Source organism: Alligator mississippiensis, chromosome 15 (genome assembly GCF_030867095.1).
Source record: "Alligator mississippiensis isolate rAllMis1 chromosome 15, rAllMis1, whole genome shotgun sequence".
Taxonomy (NCBI): Eukaryota; Metazoa; Chordata; order Crocodylia; family Alligatoridae; genus Alligator; species Alligator mississippiensis.
The window spans coordinates 13,488,845-13,500,161 of NC_081838.1; the positions used below are offsets into that span (position 1 = coordinate 13,488,845).

At 48.6% G+C, this 11,317-nt stretch overlaps 1 long non-coding RNA gene across 1 annotated transcript; it reads right to left on the reverse strand.

Moving 5' to 3' along the window:
* Nucleotides 1–5,167: 5,167 nt before the first annotated feature.
* Nucleotides 5,168–6,393, reverse strand: LOC132245816 (uncharacterized). The gene is made up of 2 exons (XR_009457558.1): nucleotides 6,360–6,393; nucleotides 5,168–5,818 (listed from the first exon to the last, which is right to left on the reverse strand). It is a non-coding gene; the product is annotated as an uncharacterized LOC132245816 (long non-coding RNA).
* Nucleotides 6,394–11,317: the final 4,924 nt, after the last annotated feature.

An 11,317-nucleotide genomic window follows, 5' to 3' on the forward strand; every position in this document is an offset into this window, starting at 1 on the left:
AAGCTTGATCTGGAAGGACCTGATGATAAATGTGTAAGGTTTCAATAGTGGTGTCAAAGAAGGAAAACCTGGCCCTGGTGACTGCAGGGTATTGGGGAAATGAATGTTGTGGTCTGGTCCCAGTTACCACAAATGAGGAGTCAGTGGTGGCGTTATGAGCAGGTGGCTGCTACCCTGTGGTTAGTTTTTGGATTTGAAATGCTCTGGTGTGTTGAGCGGGACCTGGGATGAGCATTGTTGTGCTCAGCACCGTGCATGTTGCAAGCATCGTCCAATCTGCATAACTGGGAGAAGCTGGGGCGGGGAGAGCTATGAGGGATTATTTCCCTGGTTGGTGAGGTGCAGGGACATGCAGGTGTGTAGGTGTGGATGAAGAGGCAGTGAGATGGGGTTTTGTGCAGTACCTTGGTATTCAAGTGCTGTTAAAAAGAAGGATTGGAGCCAATGGCAGAAGGCATTTGGGGCAATCTTGCCAGGCCCCTGTCTGCACATATCAAGGTATGAAGATCCCCTCAACAAGCACAAGCGCAGGGAGGATTTTTGACATTGTGAGTTGATGGCACTGACCCAAAGCTTAGGTTTTCCCTGATTATAGTGGGATGATATTATTCCCTGATAGCCTTTCCTTGATTATTTTTCAGAGTCTAAGGACACACCGGATGAGACGGATGACAGGAACAACCAGAGTCAAAATAAATAAACCCCCAGAGAGTGCTGCTTTCAGGAAAGAGGAGCTTTATTGTATTTGCATGTTGATTTCGAGGCTGGAAAAGGAATGAGGTAGGAGAAGGACTCTGACACACACACAGGAAAAATCACTCCACACATGGTGCCTCATAAGAGTACTTTGCTCCATGCAGGGAGTGATGTCTCCAAGGATGTTCCAGGCATTTAGAAATGAAAGTAAATGGGAGAAGAGGAAACAAATGACAGACGGTGAATGCAGACAGAAGAGGCTTTAGGCAGGTAAGCCACCATCCCAAGGAGATGAATGGAGCGGGCAGGTCTTGGCGTTCTCCTCGTGGCTGTGGCTCTTACTTGGGGCACTGTGGAGGGAACTTGCAGCACTGCTTGCTCTGCTGACAGCACTTCACAGGTGGGCAGCACTTTTGCATGGGTGGGCAGCATTGCTGCACAGGGGGGCAGCACTTTTGCACGGGTGGGCAGCATTGCTGCACTGGGGGGCAGCAGGGCTGCACGGGACAGACGGGCACAGGTTTCTCGATGATGCAGGGAATGGAGGAGCTAGAGCTGTGGCAGGATGATTCATGTCCGTGGCATCCGTGGGATGAGGATCCGTGGTCGTGGCAAGATCTGCGAGAGCACATCTTTGTGTTGTGTAGGCAAAGCTGCAAGAAAGAGAGCGTGGGTGAGAGGGATCCCAGGGCGATGCTCACATTTCCTTCCTGTGTATCCGTGGGGCGCTGCAGACATTGCTTTCCTCTGAACTGGTAAGCTGGTTTAGACTTGATCCCACAGAGCTGCTGTCTGCTCTTTGTAGTGTTTCTGGGGTTAGACTATGGACTCTCAGCTATTGTGGCTGTTTCCAGCTGGATGCACCTGATTTTAGGGAGGTCAGAAATACTACGAAGACACTATATATTCTCCCAGCATGTTGCCAGAGAGGACTTTAGGTATTTTTTTCCCAGTCTCCCCAGTGACTTCTTTTACCACCCTCCAGCTTTGTGCCTTTGATACAATATTCCCCCCATTGTCAGTGCATCCTGCACAGGTCTTTGGTATTACCAGCGAAGCAGTCACAACATGGGCTCAGGCAAAGCTCCTCTTTAACACCCACTGATATTTTTCATACCCTGTTCTGTAAAAGATACTCTAAGAAAGCTGCTTCTCTGAATCCTAAGGAGAAAGAGTTTACTCAGACTTACCACGTTGAGCAGGAAGGAGAAATGCGGAGAGAGACGATGAGCTGAATGCTTAGGACTGGGATGGGAGAGCTTTTATATGGTGTGGAGCCATTGTGCGGGAAGTGAGGTGCCTGTCGGCAATGCGGACTTCATTCCTGACATGCTGATATCCCTGTACATGTGTTTTATCATTCTTGTCACAATTACTGTTTGACACATGTTTATCCTCTGATACTGTCTTGTCCTACCTGATTCACTGCAAATGAATCCATACATCAGACCGGGAGTGAGGCAGGCACTTAAGGGTCTGTTTTCACACTGAACCCTTCAGTGGCATGTAGCAATGTGAACACGAGATATAGAAAATGATGTCCCAAAGGACAAGCTGTATCACTGAGTCAGTGGAAGGGTGTTTTCCTATAGGAAATGCCAAGTCCTGCTGGCATGCTATGTTGTGATGGGGACGTGTGGGTGCATGGCTGCGGGGCACCAGCGAGACAATGTTGGAGGTGTGACAGAAAAGTAGGAGGACCTGCTTCTTAATCTTGTTCTCCATCCAGCAAGACACTTTTACAGACAGGATAACTTGTTGTACTAGTGCCTTGGAGGTTATTGCAGCTTCCGTTTTGTTATGCATTGTCTATTGTGGCTTTTCAAAGGTTTTTGGCATAAATTTAATGAGTCCAATTGATAAGCTATGAGACCTGACACTGAAGTGGAAAGGTGCTGAAGGTTTCCTCAGGGCTTGCAAGCTGAATCAGGGTGTTTGCATGCTTGGGACAAGGGTCTGTAGCAGACTGTGCACACAGGATGCTTGCATGTGATTGGACAGGTGTAACTCCAGGGTGGGGGGGCTGAGAAAAGACAGGGGAGGCTAACTGAGGAGAGGGGAGCTGGAGCTGTGCTGAGGAGGGCTGCTACCAGGACAGGTGCTTCTGAGAAGACGAGTGGCAGAAGAATTGGGACTGAGTGAGCTGCTACTGAGGGCAGAGGAGCTGCCAGCTCCCGAGTAGCCAGGATTGCCTGGTGTCCTTTCCTAAAGGAGCAGGGGTTGTGCAAAGGGGTTGCCCTCCCCACTCTTGAGATCTGGTGGTGCAGGGAGTCCCTGGAGGGAATCAGGGCCAGGGATTGCCAGAGGAGGGTGCCTGGGAGAGCTAGAGGAAGCAGCAGGGAGTTGTGGCTGTGGGGGAGCTCCAGCAGAGAGTTCAATAAAGTACAGCTGAGAAGGAGCGCTGCGGGTGCCAAACACAGGGGAGCTGCCTTGGGATGTGTCCTGGGAATGGTGTGAATGGTTGCAGGTGCCCAGGAAAGACCGCACAAGGGAAGAATCCCTGGTCTGCGGAGCAGCCACACCTGAGGTCCTGACAGGCGCCCCCATCTTCTGTGCAGATGACGGCATCGATCCCCACCCCTCTTGTGAGGCAGAGCGAGCACCGGTCGCCGGGGCTCCACTGCCGCCACGGCACAGTGGGCTACTTCGCTGCGGGCAGAGCGGTTGTGTGGAGACCTGGCTGGTTAAGTGTATATACCTGGTATAAGTTGCCTGAGTGTTATAGTTGATAACATAATCATATATGATATGCTTGGTATTTGCTTTATCTGCTGGTAGACGTTATTATTGAGCTCATGGAAATTATTTTGTTTGTTATTTTTGGGATCTTGAGTTCATCAATCTCTCAGTTATTATTGTAAATAATAAATGATTGGAAGTAGTTATTTAGTGTGTGTTCTGGTGCGGGGAGGACCACGGGAGACAACTGCAATGTGTGGTGCTCCCAGCCCGCAGACAGAATGGGAGTAGACCAGACCTATTGGCACCCCAGGATCCCAAAAGTTTGGACATGCCTGTGTGTAGCACCACTGGCAGGGTTACAAATACAAAGTTCAGACCTTAGGAAGTGGATCCGTGGTGCAAGGAAGCATCATCCCCATCTAAGCTACACTAGACCCATGTTTGTCTCACCTATTCTTATAAACTCCAGGAGCATCCCTCATGCACATTAACCACGGGGCTGTGGAAGAGCCTTGGGGACGGTGCACCCCACCCTTCCCGACTGTGAATCCCAGTGGTTAGAGCCTTGCATGGTGGGAAGGTGTGAGGCTTGCATCTGGTCTCTTGTCCCAGCCGTACCTGTGTTTGAACCAGTACCTATGGTGTAGGATGCATACCGAGTGCTGGGAACAAACAAGAGGGGGCATGGCTGTCTTAGTCTTTGGGTACATGACTGCCCTTTGAGTGCCGGCTTGGGGCAGTGAGAGCTGGTGCTTAGTCTACAAGGAAGGGTTGTGGTGTGGACTTGGGGAAGGCAGCATGAATTCCTCAGGGATGCTGAGAGGGTGAATCGCTGTCCAAGGGACATAAAGAGTTTCTGATACTTGGCCTGGCTCTGTCAAACGGTCTGTAATTCTTCTTGAATCAGTTGTGGGTCTGACCCTGCAGGCATTGTACTGACTGCATTTTTGCAATGTTTTGCCAGCAGGGCATAGAGCCAAATGTCAGGAATGAATGTGAATGTTGCATTTGTTTTGGCTCCTCAACCAAAAATGTTTTTTTTCAGATTCTGGCTTTGCTTTGTGTCATTTGTCACGGGCATACATTAAACATATTTCTTGCTCGCTTAATCTGAGATGCTGGTTAGGAAAGCTTGATCTGCAAGGACCTGATGGTAAATATATAAGATTTCAATAGTGGTGTCAAGGAAGGAAAACCTGGTTCTGGTGACTGCAGGATATTTGGGAATGAATTTTGTGGTCTGGTCCCAGTCACCGTAATATGAGGAGTCAGTGGTGGCATTATGAGCAGGTGGCTGCTACCCAGCTGGTAGTATTTGGATTTGAAATGGACTGGTTTTTGGCATTTTTCTGGTTTTAGACCATAACAGGGAGAAGCTCGGGCAGGGTGCGCTATGAAGGATTATTACCCTGCTTGGTGAGATGCAACTCTGTAGGTGTGAAACAAGAGGCAGCGAGATGGGGTTTTGTGCAGTACCTTGGTGTTCAAGCGCTGTTTGAAGAAGGATTGGAGCCAAAGGCAAAAGCATTTGGGGCAATATTGCCAGGCCCCTGTCTGCACATATCGAGACATGAAGATCCTCCTCAACTAGCACAAGCAGAGGGAGGATTTGTGACATTGTGAATTGATGCCACTCACCCAAAGCTTAGGTTTTCCCTGATTATAGTGGGATGATATTATTTCTTGATAGCCTTTCCTTGATTATTTTTCAGAGTCTAAGGACACACCAGCTGAGACGGATGACAGGAACAACCAGAGTGAAAATAAATAAACCCCCAGAGAGTGCTGCTTTCAGGAAAGAGGAGCTTTATTGTATTTGCATGTTGATTTCGAGGCTGGAAAAGGAATGAGGTAGGAGAAGGACTCTGACACACACACAGGAGAAATCACTCCACACATGGTGCCTCATAAGAGTACTTTACAACATGCAGGGAGTGATGTCTCCGAGGATGTTCCAGGCATTTAGAAATGAAAGTAAATGGGAGAAGAGGAAACAAATGACAGACGGTGAATGCAGACAGAAAGGCTTTAGGCAGGTAAGCAACCATGCCAAGGAGATGAATGGAGCGGGCAGGTCTTGGCGTCCTCCTCGTGGCTGCGGCTCTTACTTGGGGCATTGTGGTGGGAACTTGCAGCACTGCTTGCTCTGCTGACAGCACTTCACAGGTGGGCAGCACTTTTGCATGGGTGGGCAGCACTTTTGCACGGGTGGGCAGCATTGCTGCACAGGGGGGCAGCACTTTTGCACGGGTGGGCAGCATTGCTGCACAGGGGGGCAGCAGGGCTGCACGGGACAGACGGGCACAGGTTTCTCGATGATGCAGGGAATGGAGGAGCTAGAGCTGTGGCAGGATGATTCATGTCCATGGCATCCATGGGATGAGGATCCGTGGTCGTGGCAAGATCTGCGAGAGCACATCTTTGTGTTGTGTAGGCAAAGCTGCAAGAAACAGAGAGTGGGTGAGAGGGACACCAGGGCGATGCTCACATTTCCTTCCTGTGTTTCTGTAGGGGCCCTGCAGACATTACTTTCCTCTGAGCTTGTAAGCTGGTTTAGACATGGTCCCACAGAGCTGCTGTGTGGTCTCTCTAGTGTTTCTGGGGTTAGACTATGGCATCTCAGCTATTGTGGCTGTTTCCAGCTGGATGTATCTGGTTTCAGAGAGGTCAGAAATACTACGAAGACACTATATCTTCTCCCAGCATGTTGCCAGAGAGGACTTTAAGTACTTTTTTCCCCGTCACCCTAAAGTGACTTCTTTTACCATCCTTCAGCTCTGTGCCTTTCATACAACATTCCCCCCATTGTCAGTGCATCCTGGGCAGGTCTTTGGTGTTACCAGCCAGGCAGGCACAGCTTGGGCTCAGGCAAAGCTCCTCTTTAACACCCACTGATATTTTTCCTACCTTTTTGTCTAAACAGATACTCTAAGAAAGCTGCTGTTCTGAATGCTAAGGAGAAAGAGTTTACTTAGACTTACCCTGTTCAGTAGGAAGCAGAAATGCGGAGAGAGACGATGAGTTGAATGAGGAGGACAGGGATGGGAGAGCTTTTATATGGTGTGGAGCTATTCTGCGGGAAGTGAGGTGCCTGTCGGCAATGCTTAATTAATTCCTGACATGCCGAGATCCCTATGCATCTGTTGTATCAGTCTTGTGACAATTAATATTTGATGCATTTTTATACTCTAATGCTTTCGTGTCCTACCTGATTCACTGCATATGAATGCATACATCAGACCAGGAGTGAGGCAGGCACATAGAGGTCTGTTGTGACACTGAACGCTTCCGTGGCATGTAGCAATATGAATAACAGAGTTAGAAAATGATTTCCCAAAGGACAAGCTGTATTACTGAGTCAGTGGAGGTGTGGCTGCAACCCTTTTGTTAGTATTTGGATTTGAAATGCGCTGGTGTGTTGAGCTTGACCTGGGATGAGCTTTTTTTGTGCTCAGCACCATCCATGTTGCAAGAATCTTACAATCTGCATAACTTGGAGAAGCTGGGGTGTTGAGATTAATGAAGTATTATTTCCCTGGATGGCTAGATGCGGGGAGATGAATGTCTGTAGGTGTGAAACAAAAGGCAGCGAGATGGAGTTTTGTGCAGTACCTTCACGTTCAAGTGCTGTTAAGAAGGATTGGAGCCAATAGAAAAAGGCATTTGGGGCAATCTTGCCAGGCCCCTGTCTGCACATATCAAGGCATGAAGATGCTCCTCAACTAGCCCAAGCAGATGGAGGGTTTTTGACATTGTGATTTGATTCCACTGACCCAAAGCCAAGGTTTTCCCTGATTATAGTTGGATTATATTATTCCCTGATACTTATTCTTTACATTATATTCCAGAGTCTGTGGACACACATGTAGCAGAACAAATCTTCCCTCCAGTTGTGCTAGGTCAGGAGGATCTTCATGCCTTGATATGTGCATTTAGGGGCCTGGCAAGATTACCCCAAATGTCTTTCTCCATTGGCTCCAATCCTTCTTTTTAACAGCACTTGAACACCAAGGTACTGCACAAAACCCCATCTCACTGCCTCTACTTTCACACCTCCAGATCTTCATCTCCCCAGGCAGGGAAATAATACTTCATAGCTCTCCCCGCCCCAGCTTCTCCCAGTTATGCAGATTGTACAATGCTTGCAACATGAATGCTGCTGAGCACAGAAATAGCTCAGCCCAGGTCATGTTCAACACACCAGAGCATTTCAAATCCAAATACTAACCACAGGGTAGCAGCCACCTGCTCATAATGCCACCACTGACTCCTCATTTGTGGTAACTGGGACCAGACCACAAAATCATTCCCTAATAGCCTGCAGTCACCAGGGCCAGGTTTTCCTTCCTTGACACCACTATTGAAACCTTACACATTTACCAGCAGGTCTTTGCAGATCAAGCTTTCCTAATCACCATCTCCGATGAAACAAGCAAGTAATGTGTTTAACACATGCCCGTGTCATATGAGAAAGAAAAGCCAGAAACTAAAAACATGTTTTTTGTTGAGGGGCCAGAACAAATTCAAGTTTCACATTAATTTCTCAGACTCTTGGATGTATACCCTGCTGGCAAAATATTGCAAAAATGCAATCAGGGCAACACTTGAGGGGTCAGACACAACTTATTGAAGAAAAATTATACACCCTTTGACAGAGCCACGCCAAGTGTCAGAAACCCTTTAGTCCTCTCTCGAACTGTGATCCACCCTCTCATTATCCGAGAGGAATTCATGCTGCCTTGTCCAAGTCCACACCACGATCCTTCCTTGTAGTCTAAGCACCAGCTCTCACTGCCCCAAGCCGGCACTCAAAGGGAAGTCATGTACCCGCTGAGCAAGACAGCCATGTCCCCTGTTGTTTGTTCGCAACACTCGGTATTCATCCAACCCCACAGACACTGGTTCAAACGGAGATGTGGCTGGGAACAGAGACCAGAACCAAGCCTCCCACCTTCCTTCCCAGCATGCAGGGCCCTAACCACTGGATTTCAGTCAGGAAGGGTGGGATGGACCCTCCTCAAAGCTCTTCCACAGCCCTGTGGTTTCATAATTTCATAGCTGGTAGGGTTGGAAGGGACCTGAGCAGATCAGCAAGTCCGACCCCCTGCCGTGGTAGTAAAAAGTACTGGGGTCAAACGACCCCAGCAAGGTGTTTGTCTAACCTCCTCTTAAAGACCCCCAGGGTAGGAGCTGGTTAATGTGCATGAGGGTTGCTCCTGGAGTTTAGAAAAATAGGTGAGACAAACATGGGTCTAGGGTTTTTTGGACTGGCATGATATTTCCTTTCCCAAGGGATCCACCTCCGAAGGTCTTACTTTCGTCTGCTTCGACCCCCGCTCTGAGGTTTCACTGTCCTCAGGAAGAGGGAACCTAGAGCCCAGCCCCCCACTATTACAGCACTGCTCGCCCCACTTGGTTACTGGACAACACGGGGAGAAATGGGAAGGGGATGGGGAGAGGGATGGAGTGGATCACAAGTGAACACGGAGAGTCAGGAACCTGAACTCCTGAGACAGAGGGAGGTTTGGGCACACACCTCCATGGCTTTCTATAAGCGGCCTCTAAGCCCAGACCCTGCACATGTTCTCCATACTGAGCATCTGGGCACCGTGTGCCACCTCGGGGGGGGCACAGCTCTGTGGCAGGAGAGCCAGAAATCCTCTTCTCCCTTCACCCACCCTGAGTGCCACTCTTATCTCTTCCTCTGCCCGAGCTGCTGCTCTGCTTTCTGCTCCCTGCTCGTAGAAGCTAGAATCATAGCACACGAGGGCTGGAAGGGACCACAAAAGACATGAAGAGCCGTCAGAGACTGAAAACAAAGGACGCAAGACTCTAGTGGACATGGGCTCGGGATAAGGAAGCACTCTCTCTCTCTCTATGTATTTTTGGGGGGATTGCATTTATATCTTTAAATGTCAGGTCTCTTATTCTATTAATTGGGTTAATTAAATAATTAAAGCTAAAATGCTTTAAAAAATGCCACTATAAACATTGCATAACAAAGAGGAAGCTACAATAATGTCCAACGCACTAGGAAGACTAGTTATAATATCAGTGAAAGAGTTGGTGTAGATGAAGAATGAGATTGAGAAGCAGGTACTCCTACTGCTATATCACATCTCCAGCATTGTCTCCCTGGGTGCCCCGCTGCAGTGCACCCAGGCTTCCCCATGACTACATAGCATGCCAGGAGGAGTTGGCATTTCCCATAGGAAAACACCCTTCCACTGACTCAGTGATATGGGTTGTCCTTTGGGAAATCATTTTCTCTCTCTGGTATTCACATTGCAACATGCCACTGAAGGGCTCAGTGTCACAACAGACCTTTACATGCCTACCTCACTCCCGGTCTGATGTATGGATTCATTTGCAGTGAATCAGGTAGGACAAGAAAGCATTAGAGTATATAAATGCATCAAACAGTAATTACAACAAGACTGATACAATAGATGCACAGGGATCTCGGCATGTCAGGAACGAAGTCGCATTGCTGACAGACACCTCACTTCCCGCAGAATGGCTCCACACCATATAAAAGCTCTCCCGTCCCAGTCCTCCTCATTCAACTCATCGTCTCTCTCCGCATTTCTCCTTCCTGCTGAACGCGGTAAGTCTGAGTAAACTCTTTCTTTCTACGATTCAGAGCAGCAGCTTTCTTAGAGTATCTTTTCGAGAGCAGGGTATGAAACATATCAATGGGTGTTAAAGCGGGGCTTTGTCTGAGCCCAAATTGTGGCTGCCTGCTGGTAACACCAAAGACCTGCACAGGTTGCACTGACAATGGGGGGAATATTCAAGCAAAGGGACAAAGCTGGTGGATGGTAAAAGAAGTCACTGGGCAGATGGAAAAAAAGTTCCAAAGTCCTTGCTGGCAACATGCTGGGAGAAGACACAGTGTCTTTAGAGTATTTCTGACCTCTTTGAAACCAGGTGCATCCAGCTTAGAAGTTCAAACGAAAACAGTCTGCTCAGCGCCCCTCAGAAACAGTCCTGAGGTCCCTCTCATCCACTCTTTCTTCCTTGCAGCTTTGCCTACACAACACAAAGATGTGCTCTCGCAGATCTTGCCACGACCACGGATCCTCATCCCATGGATGCCATGGACATGAATCGTCCTGCCACGGCTCTAGCTCCTCCATTCCCTGCATCATCGAGAAACCTGTGCCCGTCTGTCCCGTGCAGCCCTGCTGCCCCCCTGTGCAGCAATGCTGCCCACCCGTGCAAAAGTGCTGCCCCCCTGTGCAGCAATGCTGCCCACCCGTGCAAAAGTGCTGCCCCCCCGTGCAGCAATGCTGCCCACCCATGCAAAAGTGCTGCCCACCTGTGAAGTGCTGTCAGCAGACCAAGCAGTGCTGCAAGTTCCCTCCACAGTGCCCCAAGTAAGAGCCGCAGCGACGGGGAGGACGCCAAGACCTGCCCGCTCCATTGATCTCCTTGGGATGGTGGCTTACCTGCTGAAAGCCTCTTTGTCTGCATCCATCATCTGTCATTTGTGTTCTCTTCTCCCATTTATGATCATCACTAAATGCCTGCAACGTGCTCGGAAGTTTCATCCCTGCATGGAATGATATATTCTTACAAGACATAATGTGTGGACTTCTGTTTGCTGTGTGTGTATCAGAGTCTTTCTCCTACCTCATTTCCTTATTCAGTCTCAATTTTGCGATGCAAATACAATAAAGCTCCTCTTTCCTGAAAGCAGCACACTCTTGGGATTTATGTACTTTTGACTCTGGTTGTTTCTGTCATCTTTCTCAGTCGGTGTGTCTTTAGACACTACAGTTTAATTCACGGAATAAGTATCTGGGAATAATATAATCCCACTATAATCAGGGAAAACCTTGGCTTTGGGTCAGTGGCATCAGTTAACAATGTTATAAATCCTCCCTCTGCTTGTGGGAGGTGAGAAGGATCTTCGTGCCTCGAAATGTGCCAATAG